This window comes from Papaver somniferum, chromosome 11 (genome assembly GCF_003573695.1).
Source record: "Papaver somniferum cultivar HN1 chromosome 11, ASM357369v1, whole genome shotgun sequence".
NCBI lineage: Eukaryota > Viridiplantae > Streptophyta > Magnoliopsida > Ranunculales > Papaveraceae > Papaver > Papaver somniferum.
This window is the reverse complement of record NC_039368.1, coordinates 46,115,680-46,135,099: the sequence shown is the minus strand read 5'-3', so window position 1 is coordinate 46,135,099 and position 19,420 is coordinate 46,115,680. Positions and strand designations below refer to the sequence as shown.

At 35.7% G+C, this 19,420-nt stretch overlaps 1 long non-coding RNA gene across 1 annotated transcript; it reads right to left on the bottom strand.

Annotated features, from left to right (window-relative positions):
- Positions 1–15,781: 15,781 nt before the first annotated feature.
- LOC113320897 lies at positions 15,782–16,681 on the bottom strand. The gene is made up of 2 exons (XR_003346344.1): positions 16,486–16,681; positions 15,782–16,066 (listed from the first exon to the last, which is right to left on the bottom strand). It is a non-coding gene; the product is annotated as an uncharacterized LOC113320897 (long non-coding RNA).
- Positions 16,682–19,420: the final 2,739 nt, after the last annotated feature.

Below are 19,420 nucleotides of genomic sequence, written 5' to 3'. Positions count from 1 at the left end.
GGTCTGTTGGGGCATCCAAACATTACTCCCTTCGAAAAAAGAGAACCCTGTTTTAGGGCATATACAAAAATTCCAGGGGATATCAGATAAGTACAAAAATGGGTCATTAGATAGTAATCCTTAAACCTTCTTATCTATATATTTTGCTTAATGGTAAAACTGTCATATTATTTATTTTTCAATTTAGATTTCATTTTTTTTTTAGTTTTTAAGAAAAAAGATTAGTTTTTTTTTTAGTTTTCCTGAAACTTTTTTATTATTGGATAAAGAGTATTATTACAAAAAAGTATTTGGAAGCGTAACAAACTAAGCACCAATAGCATACTATTACATAAGTTGAACATGTTTCCTTAATTTTTTATTTTTATATTTACAACGCTAGGTTCGACTGATAATTTACCAGTCGAACTTCAAGGTATGAGCAGTTCAGCTGATAACTAGTCAGTCGAACCTAGGTATTCTGGAAAGTTACCTAGCTTCGGCTGACACGTTAGCAGTCGAACTTCACTCTGTAATTGCCGAACTTAGGTTCGGCTAATTCGAGAAAAAAATAGGACGGCCGAACTTAGTGTTGTCTAGAATACGTAGCACAGTTTGGATAACTTTGCCTATGTAAGTGGTGGTCCAAATTTATCCCAAGCAAAGATAAATCCATGGTTGTGGTTGATTCCATGAAATCTGCATATTCAGTTTGCATATAAAAAGAAAAGAAAAAGGTAGTCGAACCGTATCTCTCGTATTTACTCTCTTCGGTCCGACTACTCCTCTCTGCTTTTCAACTAAGGGGGTTAGTCCACGGGTGAGTTGGGGAGAGTTAATGTATTGTGAATCTTGGGGATTTCGAGAGAGTGTATGGAGTTTGAGAGAGTTTGGTTTTTTTGAGTTTAGGGAGTTTGAGAGACTCTTCCAAAATCTCTACTCTTTTAAGAGATTTGCAGTGAGGCAAAAATACACTGTAAACTCCTTGGAAATCCCCAGAAGTCCCCAAAACAACCAACTCCCTAGCATTCTAGGGTTTTACCACTAACGGGGATTTTGAGAGACTCATTCGAACTCCCCCACGGCTAACAGGTAAAAATTGAACTAAACCCGACTCCCTCGAGGACTAACCCCCTGTTAAATCTTTTCGCTTTCCATTACCCATCAAAATATTTTTACTATGATCAAAAATAAGGGAAGATAAACAAAAATATCACATCATCAAGGGAAAGACCCAGTGATCAATAGAAACCTTTCCAGTAACAATTTTAAACAATTAATTTTGATTAATGGTTTTAGTATAAGTAGAAAAGAAACATGATAGTGGATCCTTTGTTTATCTTCGTATATTTATTTTTAAAATTATTGTTGGATTTGCTTGATTAGTATTTGTGGGGTTCATCTGATTTGTGATTTTTAGGTGTAGGAATGTGGGATTGGGTTTCCGGCTTAGTTTTTGCTTTATGTGTGTAATTTAAAAAAAAATATGAAAGGTTTTGGTTTCTCAGCACTGTAAGAGTTTTTCAGATTGGAGTTTGGCCAATTTCAGGAAATACAGGGTCAAGATGACTCTGATTGATAAAGCTGATAAGGATGAAGCTTTTCAATTTGTGATCATGCAACTATTGTAACATCAGATATTGGGGTCAGGTTAATGCACATCGAAAAAATTATCGAGCTTCATCAATTGACCCCCTTCTATTCCTAGATTTTCCTGTAACTCATACATGATCAATGATTTTACGAGCTACAATTTCTTTGTTTGCATACTATTTATAAGTACATTTACTTTCTTCTATCAAGTCTCACGTGATGTTATTTTGATGTTCGTTTGTAGGTGTTGAGCTGTGAAATTTATTTACCTGCATGTTGAGATTTCCATAGTTTTTGTGGAACACACACTCAAAGGAATATCTATGAGTTAAATTCTTACTAAAATATAAATAACACAACGTTGCTTGGAAGCCTTGGCTAAGTTGCTTGAATTAGATACCGAAAAAGGTTTACATCATAGCTACACGTTTCTTGGCGATCATGAGTATAATCTGAAGTGGTAACACATGAGTGTATTATGGTGCAATTTATGACTTTCTTACATAAATGTATCGGGGTTTGACTTAATCTGACTATTGTTTAATCTATTTATGTGGATCACTGTTATTTATTTATCTTCTTGAATACTACAAAAGTTGTAATTGCCTGTCTTAGTCAGTTATAGTATTCATGTCTAGCTAAGACTAGAAAAATAATATTGTTGATAGTAAAGAGAAAATATGGAATCTCAAAGAGATGGAGAAACATATGTTGGATTTTTCATTTACTTAGATATGTTTATTACCAGCCAATGCAACCCACATGCATATGTACTTACTATTTTATTGTTGTAGCATATAAATGAGGGTTACTTCTCTTTTAAATATTTCGTAACAAATTTGTTATATTTCAGGAGGATGGTATTTTATCTCTGCCCTGTGAGGAAAAAGATCCCGAGGATTTGATGATTGAGGCTGATATCAATGATGAAAATGTTGGGAAATTCATGGATGGCACTGATCTGATTGTTGAACCAAAATCAAACAAAAACATCAAAGTTGTCGCTGGCTTTCTACTCACTCTTAAAGATCTTTGCTAGGAAATGGTACAATTCGCTATTGTTGGATGCGTGGTTAGTGTCAATGGTGATAATCTCTTTTTGGATTTCGTATTTTTAGTTTACGCTGTTTTCTAACAAGAGCTTATCTAAGCAAGGAAATGACGGTTTTTGGTAATATTTTGTTTGTCTGGGATGGTGCTAAATAGTTTTAACTGTTCTTCACATCAAAGTTTTGATATGTCATGTACTTGATATGTCATGTACTTGAAAAATGGTCTTTGTAGTTCTTTTTTTTGTAACTGCTTAGAAAAAAGGCCAAATACTTAAAGAACTCTAAGATAAGCTAGGAAAAAATGTGTTAGAGCATTGCTCGGTCGAACTCGCATGCGTTGCTATCTCAAGCATGTTTGCCAATGTTAGTAATCAAAATTATAAGTCTTGATTTCTAGTCTACTACAGCTAAGTCTTTGACTATAATATAAAGTGTAGTTGAGCTCAAGGACTTCATGGAGATCCATCATAAAAGAAGAAGAACCACTCAAGGAACCGATGGAACTTCTCGACAAAAAGGAATGTGAAGACTTGAACTCATTTGTCACTCAAAAGTCTATTTACTCTATCTCCTACTTCTTGAGACAAAAAGTCGTATGTTATATATATACTTAAATTATACACATTTGGTATTTCGAGCTGAGTATACCTCGCCTATCTATATCTCGAAATATGTGTTGGTAAGAATTTCGCTTCGACCATGTTTATCTTTACCTAGTGACGTAAGTCATGATATGTTTCAAACACTTTGAAAATTTCTTTGACGAGAAATGGTGTAACAACTATATAACATCCTCTAAGAATGTTTCAATGGTTGGAATGAGAGTTTAGATTACATAACCAATGATGGACATAAGTATTGTTGTGGAAACACATATGTGCATAAGTCCTATCCCTTGAACCAAATTTTGCGAACTTTGTTGATCAAGAGAAACCGGAAGAATGGCTTGTTGCCAAGTCCGCGAACTCACTCCACGAACTGCCGAACTTCTCATCCTGAGAAATTCTGCTGGAGTTGACAAACTTGTTGCGTGAGTACCAATCCGCGAACCCAGTCCGCGAACCGGCGGAAATTCTGTGCCGAGATTTTCTGCTGGAGTTTGTAAACTCTGCCCGGTTGCTTAAGTCCGCGAACCTAGTGTGCGAACTTAAGAAGGTTATATACCTGAAGATGATTTCTGAACTTAAACTTATAAAGACTAAGGAATGAAATTTGCAAACCGTGGTTATAAAGTTCATGAACCGATTCGAGTGAATCAAATCATCTTTGCTTCAATTGTGTCCTGTGTAGTACATAAGATTTCCTTGCAATTGAAAAACTCTCTAACTAGTTCATTTTAAGTCATTTGAACTAGTTATGGTGAAGAAGAACATGGTTGATATGAAATGCTCATATGGCCAACCTTTTGGTTAACTATTGTTGAACCAACAATGTACACGTTTGGGTAAGGTTAACAAACCTAGAAGCGTGCAGTTCATTTGTGTATAACAAGCTAAGTTTTCGATCTAACGGTTGATAAATATTAGCTTGAATCTAAATCAGGTTTTCATCTAACGGTGGATATTGTTTGCTTTGTGACCAAGGCGAAACCCTGATTTGAAATACTATATAAGGGGACATCTAGCAACTCTGCAAAACTAATCCCCACACTTCACTTGTGATGCTAGTTTGCGTGCTAGAGTCGTTTCTACTTTAACCTTTGGTTTTCTTCTTCTAAAACCAGGTTAACGACTTAAAGACTTCATTGGGGTTGTGAAGCCAGACCGATACTTCTTAATTTTATCGTACTTGTGTGATCCGATCTTGCATCTTCTTTCGTACGAGTACATTCAGATTGATTGGCTTGAGATTAATATCTCCGATAGGCAAGATATAAAAAGTAGTCAAAAACATCTTCGTCTCATTGTTTGTGATTCCACAACATCTTGTTTTGTTACCATACGATTAAGATTGTTGTGAGGTGATTGATTTATCTTGGTTGTTCTTCGAGAATATAAGATCGGATTATCAATTGGTTCCTGTTCACCTTGATTATTATCAAAAGACGGAACAAAAACTTTAGGGTTTTTCTGTGGGAGACAGATTGATCCTTTGATATACTTGTCTGTGTAAGACAGATTTGTTTATTGTCAAAGCCTGCGATTTTGGGTCGTAGCAACTCTTAGTTGTGGGTGAGATCAACTAAGGGAATCAAGTGCGCAGTATCCAGCTGGGATCAGAGGCATAGGGAGTACAACTGTACCTTGGATCAGTGCGATACTGATTGGGGTTCAACTACAGTGCAGTCCGAAGTAAGCTTGGAGTAGTCTAGTGTCTGTAGCGGCTTAATACAGTGTATGTTGAATCTGGACTAGGTCCCCTGGTTTTTCTGCATTTGCGGTTTCCTCGTTAACAAAATTTTTGGTGTCTGTGTTATTTCAGTTTCCGCATTATATTGTTTTATCTTTATAATTGAAATAATACAGGTTGTGCGTTAGATCATCAATTAGAGTAATCCAACCTTTGGTTGTTGATTGTCATTCATTGATCCTTGGATATTGGTCTTTGGTACCATCCAAGTTATTCTTTGTATTTGATTAGTACTCGCAGTTTCTGTTTGAGGAAGTCAAATCAAGAGAGAGAGATATAAACTCGTTGATGTACTTTTAATTGATTGAGTCTTGTTGATTCTCTTAAAAGTATATTCGAGTTTGTCCATACAGATTGCTAAGAGAAATATTGGGTGGTGTTGTTAGACCCCAGCTTTTTCAATTGGTATCAGAGAAGGCAAACACGTTCAAGACCTTACAAGTCTGTGTTTGTAGCTATCTGACTCTATGGACAGTTGTGCTATCTCAGTAAACGTACCACCAGTCTTCGATGGCTCAAACTACCTATGGTGGAAAATTGCTATGCGTACGTTTCTCCAATCGCGTGATTTCCAATCATGGGTTTATGTTGTTAATGGCTATGAGGTTCCCGTCTTTATAGTTGAAAATGCTACCATGCCTAAAAACATCGTTACATATACTGCTGCTGAGTCACTTGCTGCAAAGAAAAACTCTGACGGTTTGAATGCCATCATGCATGCCATCACCCCAGATCTTCGACACCACGTGGCTTTATGCTCCACGTCTAAAGATGCTTGGGATACTTTAGAAACTATATTTGAAGGTAACACTAGCGAAAAGGAAGCTAGGCTTCAAAACCTTAACTCCGAATGGGAAAACCTTCATATGGCAGAAGAAGAGTCATTTGATGAATTTTATCACAAAATATCTGAAATTTTTAATTCATCCTGTGCATTGGGTAGGACTATTCCTGAAACGGAAATTGCGATGAAGATTCTCAGATCGCTTCTATCTAAATACGAATCTAAAAAACATGCAATCGTTGACGGAAATAACCTTGATACTCTTTCGCGAAATACGCTTGTTGGGAAGCTTAAAATTTTCGATCGCGAACTTAAATCAAGAGATAAACATCACGTGTCTAGCAATCATGTTACTTCTCCTGATGGAAAATCTCAGCGTCCTAAATTGATTGATAATAAAAATGAGAATTGCTTTATTTCTACGTTGTCTCGGTTTATACAACAGCTTAAGAAAATTCTTAGACAAAGTAAAAGAAAGTCTCAAAAAGAGGTTCAATCAATCAAAAAGGGGGATAAGAGAGTTCATAAAAACTGTACTAGCGAAACTAGTCTCGTGTGCTGTAAAAATGTGCATACTTCCAATGGTCCAGATGCTAAGGTGAATAAGATAACTAAAGCATGGATGAATACTCTTGATTATTGTCCTGAGGATGAAATCTGTGATTGTTCTCTTAATCTCTTTGCTGAAAATCACAATCGTGATTCTTATACAACTTGTCGAATAACTCCGTATGTGTCTCGTAAGTCGTGTCAGCAAATGTCACCCGATTATGTATCACTCTCCAATCATCTTGACAACAAGGGTGATACAGAAAAACACAAGATGCTACCAAAACTCTCGGTTTCCTTGTGTAAAAATCAGGATCATCTTAGCACGAATGATCAAAAGCAATCCTGCTATGCTAAACGTTGTGTGCAGAAGAAGAAGAAGAAATCTCATGTGAAATCATTTTTCCCTCAAAAAGTGATTTCTAGAATGGTGCAGGATTTGCGCAAATCAACAATCAAGTTCTTCAAAACTGTGATTAAAAGGGAAAAGAATGATGTGCATAACTCTTCTTTTCTAAGGAATAAGCAAAAACTTGGATTAACAAATAATTCCTCCCCTCACGAGACATATCCCAGTCCTATATTGGATTGGATTGATTATGATTTATAATCTTGTTATTCATGATTCTTTCGTCTATCCCTCTTAGGCAAGAATCATGATTTTTCGAGAGGGTTGTGTTGGAATGTGTCTGTTAATTCTCTATTTTTGTCTTTTGTTGTACCGTTATTGTTCATGTATGGTTTCTGACTCTTTAAAAGACTTTTTCCGGTGATAACCTAATTCTGTTAGGGTTTGGTAAAAGGTCGTTTTAGGAAATTCTTCATCTTCATTCTTTTAAAATGAAGTTTCTCCTCTTCTAGATGATCATTTCATTTATCTTCTCTATCATCTCCTCCTCTAGTCTTTCAAGCAAAGAAAGTGATATATGGACTGTTCTGTTTCCTTCTAAGAAGATTCATTTTGATTCTTCCGATAAGGAGATGTGTTATGACAAGCGTATCTCATCGTATGATGAGAATCCTTCAATCTCACAATTTGATAAGCTCTCTTTAACCATGAATCTTGTCTTGGATCAAGTACGTGCCCTGAAAAGTGAACTCGAAGCTTCCTCCAAGAGACTTGAAGAAAAGGTGGATAATCTTGAATCTAGGATTGATCTAATCGAAGATGAGCTTGATGAATATAGGGAATATGAGAAGAATTTTCAAAGTAAGTGAAATGCATCATAGAAGTTTGTTTGTTGCCTATAAGTCTTCTTTTTGGTTTAGTTGGAAGAATAACTATTGCTCGAATAACAATGATTGTGACTACACATAGCTATTATTTTCATCTTCTTGTTCTTTTTTAGGTTTATTGGTTTAAATTCTAAAAATATTTGGAGGATAATGGTTTGCAGTATTTAATCTTTATGATTTGTTATATTGCAATTTGTTATGGGATATTGGTGTTTACGTCGTGAACTATGTTGTCCCATATTTTGTCAAAAGTAAAGTCGTTCATGATCGGTATTCATGTATTGATTTAAGGATGAATATACTTTTGACATATACAAAAGTTAAGCCTATATTGTCAATTCTTTGATGGAAGATAGGATAAAATCTTTTGTGTTCAAGGATTATGTCTATTAAAAATTGTTATGCAAATAGTGATGGAAGATAGAATGAATCCTTGTGTATTCTATAATATTGATATTTACTGATCCATATTTAATGTAATACTGTGAGGATCCGTAATGTGTCTTATGTTGAGCACGATACAACCAAGTTGATTAATTTTTTATTAGCGTTGTTGGTTGTTCCGTAAGGTACTTTATGTTGAGCATTCTTGAACTAAATTTATCATCTTATTTGGTTATTTAGTTATTGCTCCATAAATCTTTTTATGTCGAGCAAAACAAATGACAATTAAATTGATTACTTTTGTAATTAGTTTGGTTGTGTATTCCAATTAGATTAATTATGTGTTCTCTTGTAATTAATCTAGTTGAGTATTTTCATACTCGGTAAGATTCCTCTTATGTTGAGTATATGAACGACTATCCTATTCATTTTCTAATGGCTATGTTAGTCGTATGCTCTATAAGTTCTATTATGTCGAGCATAATCAATTAAGTTGATCACTTTTGTGTTTAATTTGATTGCGTATTCCGATTAAATTAATCATGGGTTTACTTGTGATTAATTTGATTGAGTTTTTGGATATAGAAAATCATTCTCATGGTTTTTGGTGTCCAATCAAAATCCTTCTTTTCTTTTGAAATTAAGGTCGCTCTTGTTGATCCCTTGGGAATGACATCAAATGTGGCAGAGTTCTTTTGAACTTGTGCTTAATGGTCATATCTTGAGTGGTTTGCGGCTGTGGAATTTTAAAGGGGTTATCTTGTATCTTTAAACTCCTTGATGAATGCTATTAGCTTCGGCTATATGATTGCATCTAAATTAGATGGTATGTATTTTTTTCTTTTAGTCATGAAATGTCTCTTACGGAAATTTCATTATGATCTCGTTCTTGTACCTTTGCCAATTTTATTGACAAAAAGGGGGAGAATTAATATGTAGTTCACACTACAAATACATATGGTTTTCGGATCATTGTGTAAGGGGGAGTGGTTTCCATGTGAGATGGAGTATTGACTAAGGGAGAGTGATACATATCACCATAGTATTATTGTTGAAGTTGTGATACAATTGGACTTTGAAACTGTGTAATAATACTATGACATTGTATAACAATGATCGAGACCGATGCTTTCTCATTGTTATAGCTACAGATCTTCAACAACGGTGATGCTAAACTTACAACCTTTGGGATCATTGGAGTACTTGGAAGTGACGAAGATTTCGAGGAATGTTGAAGATTAGACATGTGGAATAGGAGCTACTAAAGTTTTTTTTATCTTTTTTGTATTCCATATGTATTGATAGTTTTGTCACTAAAATTGATAAATGGGGAGATTGTTAGAGCATTGCTCGGTCGAACTAGCATGCGTTGCTATGTCAAGCATGTTTGTCAATGTTAGTGATCAAAACTATAAGTCTTGATTTCTAGTCTACTATAGCTAAGTCTTGGACTAGGATAGAAAGTGTAGTTGAGCTCAAGGACTTCATGGCGATTCATCATACAAGAAGAAGAACTACTCAAGGAACCGGTGGAACTTCTCGACAAAAAGGTGTGTGAAGAATTGAATTTTATCTGTCACTCAAAAGTCTATCTACTATATCTCCTACTTCTTGAGACAAAAAGTCGTATGCTATATATAGACTTAGATTATACACATTTGGTATTTTGAGCCGAGTATACCTCGCCTATCTATATCTCGAAATATGTGTTGGTAAGCGTTTCGCTTCGACCATGTTTATCTTTACCTAGTGACGTAAGTCATGATATGTTTCAATCACTTTGAAAATTTCTTTGACGAGAAATGGTGTAACAACTGTATAACGTCCTCTAAGAATGTTTCAATGGTTGGAATGAGAGTTTAGATTACATAACCAATGATGGAAATAAGTATTGTTGTGGAAACACATATGTGCATAAGTACTATCCCTTGAACCAAATTTTGCGAACTTTGTTGATCAAGAGAAATCGGAAGAATGGCATGTTGCCAAGTCCGCGAACTCACTCCGCGAACTGCCGAACTTCTCATCCCGAGAAATTATGCTGGAGTTGACAAACTTGTTGCGTGAGTACCAATCCGTGAACCCAGTCCGCAAACCGGCGGAAAGTCTGTGCCGAGATTTTCTGCTGGAGTTTGTAAACTCTGCCCGGTTGCTTAAGTCCGCGAACCTAGTGTGCGAACTTAAGAAGGTTATATACCTGAAGATGATTTCTGAACTTAAACTTATAAAGACTAAGGAATGAAATTTGCAAACCGTGGTTATAAAGTTCATGAAACGATTCGATTGAATCAAATCATCTTTGCTTCAATTATGTCTTGTGTAGTACATAAGATTTCCTTGCAATTGAAAAACTTTCTAACTAGTTCATTTTAAGTCATTTGAACTAGTTATGGTGAAGAAGAACATGGTTGATATGAAATGCTCATATGGCTAACCTTTTGGTTAACTATTGTTGAACCAACAATGTACATGTTTGGGTACGGTTAACAAACCTAGAAGCGTGCAGTTCATTTGTGTATAACAAGCTAAGTTTTCAATCTAACGGTTGAGAAATATTAGCTTGAATCTAAATCAATGGATCGACGTTTCCTAAAGTAGAGTTGTTGTCCTCATTTCAAGTTTAAACGATAACTTTAAAACACCGGCTCAACTATACAATTCCATATGCGGGAACAAAAGTCTAAAATATTAGCTACAGGAAGCTAGCAAGATCACCACAAACACATAGTTAAGAGAGGAATACTCGATACATGTCTGATTTAAACATGGTAAAATCTTTCATTTGTTACATACTGGAAAATCACTTCGACTGTACACACACCTGAAAATTCAACCTAATAAGTTAAGCCCCAATATCCGAGAAGAAACAAATACAAAGAACCAAATGAATATCAGGAGTACAATAGAGGGAACAAAAAAGTAACCCAATGGGTATATTTCATAAGGTAGAACATTTAATAAGTTAAGTGGAGCAACAAGGATTTTAAAATCTCAAGTCATGGTTTAGTTTATCGAACCAAAAATGGGTATATTTCATAAGGTAGAACATTTATCAGGCATCCCAAATCACCGGTCGTTAAATCGCATGGATTGTAATAGTTTTGGAAATGTTTTGCAACTGAAAACATATGCTCTCAAGTCATGGTTTAGTTTATCGAACCAAAAATGACATAGAGGTAGTGAAACGAAATGAAACAATAGCCGAAAATGAAAGTGACATTTGAGACCAAGGTTCAACACAGTAAGTTTGAAATTGAAAATTTAATTAGTAAGAATGGATCTCTCGGCAACTGCAAGCAAACATTTTCCTTTAGACATTGAAATCAAATAACAATAGCCACTACCGGAAAGTAGTATACAACAATTTCGCATTGACTAATTCTTCGGTAAGGAAAAAGATGATTAAATCAAAAGCACAAATTAAAAAAATAAAATTGAGAGAGAACCCCCTACCTGTGCAGTAATATAAGCTTGTAATCAAATATCAATAATGGCACTGAAGATAGGTTGAATCCAAAACCAAAAATCCCTTTTGTTCGTGATGGTTGGAGAGAACAGTTGTGGTGTTTGGAGATGAGAATGTCGGAAACAACAAGAAGAATGTTTGTTTCTGATTTTAAAGTGACATGGACTAAGATACCCTTAGCTGCTCATGCCCTTTCCGTGGCACGCATGCGAAAAATTCTAGCCTTCTCCAAGGTATCCACTAATCAAGCTCACCAATTGCTGTTAAGGGATGACTACCTAGATAAACAAAAATTCTTATGGGTTGGGCTACGGCTCAAAGCTCAACGAAAAATATACGTGTCGCTACACCTACTATTGTTGTGGAAAGCCATTGAAAAAGATAGTAGGGATAATAACAAGTTTTTGTTTGTAGACAGTGTATATATACATCACATTACCAGGAGAACGATTATCATATGTACTTATATGCTCATTGTGGTGGTTTGATATCCATCATAATTGTATGAATGTGTTGCAAGTGTGCGGTATTGGTCGTCATTCATGGGGGTCCACTATATATTCCGCAAATAATAATCAGTGCAATTGATAAAGCACCTGGTGAGGCAGTTAAAGTACTTTCTCAACTAATATAAGGAATTTATCCTATGAGGTGGTAAAATTTCACTCTCATAACGGATTTGTGGATGAGGTAAGTAAAGGTTTTTACTCAGGTCTTCTTTGATATTTGAAATACAGTTCTTTTCTCATAATCTGGCTAAATCGATTCTCCTTAGGTGAAATCATTATGACAAACCATAATATATAGTGTTGTGCTAGAGCCTAGAACTGATCGCAACGAGTTTTTCAAAATCAAAGAGACCAACGTTTTATCTCGATTTAATGACTTCAGTGTGCAAGATATTATGTAGTTGATACTTATTAAAATTAACATCGCTAAGGTTTTTATGCGGCCTATTTTTTTCGAGTATGTCCTAACCATTTATCTCTATGTATTTTGATAGCACGCATTTAAGTTATTGAGTAAACTGGCCATTTTACAAAAGCCCAAGATTTTGTAATTTAAACATTATTATCTGTACATACAAATATTGGTATTCACTAGACACGATTTGGGCACTGCGTAAGATTCTATGAAAATATATAAAAGTAAGATCCTTATGAACATGAATATATGACTGTTATCTAGAAGTATTGTTTTATAATTATTATCTAGAACATGAATATAGGAAGCTTGATTTGTTTGTTTTTTTGAAAGTTTTCTTTATTACATGCAAGAATACGTGTAGTCCAAATTTATTAAATTTTCTCTACAGTCTACATTGACAGAGCTTTCAAATTCATAATTTATATTAGTTGGTGGATACAGACTCCTATCTTCCGATGAGGTGGATACAGACTCCTATCTTCCGATGAGGTGTTATATTCTGATGACATCATGGTTTTCTGTTATGAAACATCACTAAATATATATATGGAGAATGTGCCTCCAAGAGAAGAGAAGGTAGACATCTTGGTTGAGAAGAGTTCAGATCTCGGTATAGATATTTGCATATCAACTAGAAGATGGGCATTGAAAAATCGGGGGTACAACAACCATACCCAATATTTCGTTTGGCAATCTAAATAGACAAACTCCAATATACTTTCAAGAGAATCAACTAGACAGTCAGACTCAATCTAGATAAAAGCATATCAAAGAGTTTTATATCAGTATCTGTCAATTCAATGTGCAATCAGCAAATAGGAATTTGCTAGCCCGATTGAATATAAGAGAAGTAACTTGAACGGTACCAAAGACCAATGTTCAAGGATCAATCAATTTCAATCAACAACCAAAGGTTGGATTTACCAATTGATCGATTCAATGCACAACCTGTGATATTTCAATTATATAACAAAATATAATGCGGAAAAGAAATAACACAGACACCAGAATTTTGTTAACTAGGAAAACCTCAAATACAGAAAAAACCCGGGACTAGTCCAGCTTTGAACACCACACTGTATTAAACCGCTACAGACACTAGCCTACTACCAATGAACTTCGGACTGGACTGTAGTTGAACCCTAATTAATCTCACACTGATTCAAGGTACAGTTGCGCTCCTTACGTCTCTGATTCCAGCAGGATACTACGCACTTGATTCCCTTAGCTGATCTCACCCACAACCAAGAGTTGCTACGACCCAAAGTCGAAGACTTGATAAACAAATCTGTCTCACACAGAAAAGTCTATTGGAATACATAAATCTGTCTCCCATAGAAATACCTACGAGTTTTGTTCCGTCTTTTGATAAATCAAGGTGCACATGAACCAATTGATAAACCAGACTTATATTCCCGAAGAACAACCTAGTATTATCAACCACCTCACAATAATCTTAATTGTATGGTAGCGAATCAAGATATTGTGGAATCACAAACAACGAGACGAAGATGTTTCTGACTACTTTTTATCTTGCCTATCGGAGATTAAATCTCGAGCAAATCTTAGAGAAGATAGTACTCAATACGATAGAAATAGAAAGATCATAACACACCACTACAGGGAAAATATTTGATTCTGGCTTCACAATCCCAATGAAGTCTTCAAGTCGTTAACCTACAGGGTTTCATGAAAAACCTAGGGTTAAAGGAGAATCGACTCTAGATTATACAACTAATATCACACAAGAGGTGCGGGGATTAGGTTTCCCAGTTGCTAGAGTTCTCCTTTATATAGTTTTCAAATAAAGGTTTGCAATCTAAGTTACCTTGGTAATAAAGCATTCAATATTTACCGTTAGATGAAAACCTGATTAGAATCAAGCTAATATCTTTCAACCGTTAGATCGAACTTAGCTTGTTATACACAAATAAAATGTACCCACATTTAGGTTTATGTAACCGTACCTAAACGTGTACACCATGTTGGCTCAACAATAGGTAACCGAGGTTATCTATATGAACACTCTCATATCAAACTTATTCATCTTAAGCATAACTAGTTCAAATGACTCAAAGAAACTACTTAAAGAGTTTTTCAATTGCTATATTCTCATAGAAGTATACATGAACACAATTGAACCAAAATCGGTTTGATTCACTCAAATCAATTCATGAACATTATAGCCATGGTTTGCAAAGAATGCGTTCCTTAATATATAAATGTATTCATCAACAAACCGATTTTAGAACTTTAACCACTCAAGTATGCAAACCGGTACGCATACTTAAGTAGTCGGTCTGAGTTTGGGTTCGCCAGTATGTGAACGGGTACGCATACCTTAGTACACTTCCAAAACCCAACAGAAATTACCTGACCTATACCTTACGCAAGTATGCGCACCGGTATGTGTACTTGGTACACGGAATTTCACAACTACAAGTACGCATACGGGTATGCATACTCTAGTCCCGGTCATGGATCACATACATGCAAGAGTGTAAACCATGTTCATAATCCAATAGTTCTAAACTCTATTTCAATCATTGATCTTTCTTAGAGGATGACAATAGCCGTTTTCACACACTATTAGTATCAAAGCAATTTTCAAGTTATTGAAACAATCATAACGAAACATTCCAAGTCTACACCAAATGATTGAATCACACAAGCCATGTAAGATGTTACTCAACGATTTTCACATGATCATCTTTTGACTTTCGTCAAGAATATAAGATGAACTTGGTTGAAGCGAAAGCTTACCAACACATATTTCGAGAAATATGTAAGCGAGTTAATCTCAGCTCGAAATCTCAAATGTGTATAAACGAAAACCATAGTAATACGACTTATGTCTCAATATAGGAGATAGAGTGGAAATAGACTTTCCAAGTGATAGATGAGTTTTAGTCTCCACGTGCCTTTTGTTGATGAAGTTCCACAAGCTCGCCTTAATAGTTCTTCGTCTTCAATTGACGAACGCCGTGAAGTCTAATGCTCAACTACACAATATAACCTAGTCCGAGACATCACTATAAGTATACTAGAAATCAAGACTTATAGTTTTGATCACTAACATTGAAAAACAAACTTGAGATAGCAACGCTTGCGAGTTCGACCGAACAGTGCTCTAAACAGACAATTTTATTTTTGTTTGTCAGGAAGTTGAATCATCTCTTCACAGTTATACTATATTTCTTTTAGGTGGTAATTTTAGATAAATAGATATCACGATGATGATCATAATAATAACTAAAGGGCCGTGCTACCCCACGCGACAATGTATACTGTTTTCTAAGCTAACATGTTGTAAGCCGTTGGATCATATTTTTAACGGATGAGGATGTGTCTGAGCATGCTTCACCTTTTCATATAAGGATGCAGCTGTAGTTAAAAGAAATTAACTATATAATTATAACCTAGTCCTTTATTTTTATTTTTATTTTTAAATTGTAAGCCTTCTTGATAATAAGGAAATTATACTGATGCTTAAAATGTGACTGTCATCATAAAAGAATGATCAAATGTGACTAATTGTCAATCGATTATGAAAGAAGCACATATATTGAACAATACAGGGTTGATGGTTTTGATTATACTAATCCATTCCGTGTAGACTTGAGAGGATGTGTAGAAGAATTGAGAATGAAACCAGCGCCTTTACCACCTTCAATAGCACCACCGCATCCACCGCCTCCCCAAATAGCACCACCGTGTCCGTCCCCGCCCTCAACACCACCACCATACCTGCCATCACAGTAAACTTCCTCGTATAAACATCATCTAACTTTTATCAAAAAAAAAAATCGCCTAACACTGCACACTACCAGCAACACTAAGTTTTTATTTTTTGGAAAAATCCATATTATAAGGATCCAAATTCCCATATTATTCATTTGTTTTTACGAACTAACACTGTTATGATGATCATCATGATTAAATCATAAGAGAACCCGATATCAAAATCGGTATGATTGAAATAATCAAAGTAAGAACAAGACATGCGAGCCTTAATTTTGATCAAGGAAAGCAAATCAGACGAGAAAGAATTTGGTTATTACTTATCATATGTAAAAACCAGACCCTAAAAAGGAAGAACAATTGGAAAATAAAATCAATTGTGTATAAAAAGATAAGAAGTTTTATACAATTAATGTACTGATTACCGAATGAGTAAGTTGTTATAAGGATGTGCTCCATGTTTAATGGATACTAGTCATGTTCCTTCATGTACCATCAGAACCAGGATTCATATATTACCGCATACCAAACTGATGATCAGTATATCACATTAATTAAAGAAGAGACAAAACAAAATGTGGGGAGAATATTAGAACTGAGTTCTCTGTTTCATTTCTTATCATTAAGTTTCAAAAACGTACATTGGCAATGGACCAGAATGAGTGTATATATAGAGGTGAGGAACAAATTGTACAAGAGAATTACCCGACCTTCCCAAGGGATAAATATCCCTCTACAGGAGACACGTCACACATGTAAGTGTTGGTCCCTTGATGACTTCGTGGGTCCCACACATGAATGTGCTACTCAGGTGGATCAGCCACCTAGCTATCCAACCTTTTCATAACACTCCTCCTTGGATGATCCACCGTTCCAAACATTGTCGCGTCAAAATTTTGTTATAAAAATTCGGTGGGACAAAAACTGATGTCACGAATTTTCTTCCTTTGTCGAAACTGTGTCAGGGAAACCATTTAGGACAAAAACTGAGCGCCTACAATTCATACTGCTGCCGACATCGATGAGCAAGCTGCGTTGTTAAAAACTTCTTTAGGGAAAAAACAGGTGTAGCAAATTCCTGAACCAAATAATACGAGCGATTTTCCGATAACCGCATCTCAAGAAAATCTATGGATATACATCTCTTAAGATGATGACCACCGTTCTAAGGTTGTTATCTCATTAAAAACCTCGTCAGGAAAATCCATAGGGATAAAACCTGAACGTAGGAAAACATGAGTTCTCAGAACTATGATAAACTCGCAGATGTTACCTCGTTAAAACCTTGCCCGGAAAAACCCTGAGGGATAAAAACCAGGATGAAGGAAAAAGAGTACAACACGTCGAACTGCGGATAGCAGTGGACTCGCATGCCTCATTAAAACCTTGACAAGGAAAACCCAGTGGGACAAAACCTTGACTAAGGAAAAAGAGTACACGACCTAATGTCCATATATCCATAGTCTTCCATGGCTTTACTCCCCATGATGAGAAGCCTTCTCGCTTGATCATTATGCCTGGTAGTACTGCTTAGAATTCCGGACCACCCTTTAAAGTCTTCTGCAACTCCATCTTCCTTTAGTTGAGAAAATCAGTCTGATTTTCCTCTGTGCAATTTCTTAATGATCATTTGGTTGTGTCGGCCTTTTATATATTCTCCACTAGCTTTGTCTGAACAATCATAATCTCTCGGAGGATGCACAAGTTCCTCTTTTATAAGGCTATTAGCTAGGAAAATATTTAGCTGCTTCAACGACCCTGCCAAAAATCAAAACTTAAACAACCCGATTAGCTTTTCTCTGTGGGAGACATTCAGCGATCTTTCATGCAAAAGATCAAGCTTAATGGTACCGTGAAGATGAAAGAGCTTTCTCCGGACCAATGTCTCGATATTGGTGTTGGGTAGAACCAGGCTTACATGTTTACTACAAACCCAATATCAGGTATCTATAGCATATTTCAGCTAATGAACCAGTTACACATCTTTTGTGTAATGCAAACCACAGAGTGATACATCTCCTCTGTTGAGATGTAAACTGATCAATCTTAAAACCAAGAGATCAAATGACTGTAAATATGTCTAAACCTTCAAGGTTGACGGAATTAATGGAATGCTAGCTACAATGTTCAGACTGCAATCTTGTTTTACCGAGATTCTCATCTCGAACTTCTGCTTTAAGCATTTTTGTGCTTTGGAGAAATCTTCAGAATTTCCAATAAAATAGATGTTGCATAAATAAAATCTAGTGAATGCACAATTTATGAGCATATAAGATGGTTCACATATCCCTGGACAATATAAGCACTCACTTAGACGATTGACAATTTTCGTCCTTATTGAGAAATGCATATGACATGGTAATTCTACTGACAGGTGAAAAACCTTCAGGAATTCGTATGCAGTTATCTGTATATAGTCTTTTATACAGATATGCAGTAACCACATCTTCTAAATGTACGTCGAGTTCTTAAAGACTGCCAGACAAATACCAAAGAGGTAGCTTCATCCATAACATGGAATATGTCTCAAAGAAATCTACCTCATGTCTCTGTGAAAAACTTTGTGCCATTAGTTGACCTTGCTTTTCTCATTATGCACAAACACCCACCTGTATCCACTCGGGGTCACATCATAGGATGTTAGTACTACAAACACCCACATGTGGCTACGAGTAGCTCACATTATCGAGCGTTCTGGTTGCAGTACCAAAACCATTCATTTTATGAGAAACAATTATTCTGCCCGAATCCCTTCTTTCATGTTTAACCAATCATTCATTTTATGAGAAACAATTATTCTGCCCGAATCCCTTCTTTCATATTTAACCAATCATTCCTTTGATGACATTCCAATATAGAGAGTGGAAGTATCATTGGATACTTTGAGTATGTCACCGACAATCATTGTATTATGATAGCAAATTTTTCTATTGCATGCAAGCTTTACTGGAGTCCTCTTATTTTGAGGTTCCACATCCTTTGCAGAGACGTTCCCTTATTAGGAGAACTATACTCAGAGAGACCAGATCTTCCTTTGATAGTCTCTTTGAGAGCACTATATTTCAATGATTGTGACTGGCTCTTCCTTTCAGGAGGTGCAGAATATTCTAAATCAACTAGTCATCTACATTTTGGTGTATTTCAAATGACACACTTACTACTATTACATACATAGCTTCTCATGGAGAAACTTGATTTGCAATTTCTGAAGATATCAAATCTTCTATATGTCTTTCATTGCTGAAAAACATTCATATGAGATACATCCCGGTTCATCTTCGTGCAAAACAGGATACTTCACGCCATTTTTCAGGCGACAACCTTTCCTTCCCCAAACGGTGGGAAGACTTTCTCATCAAA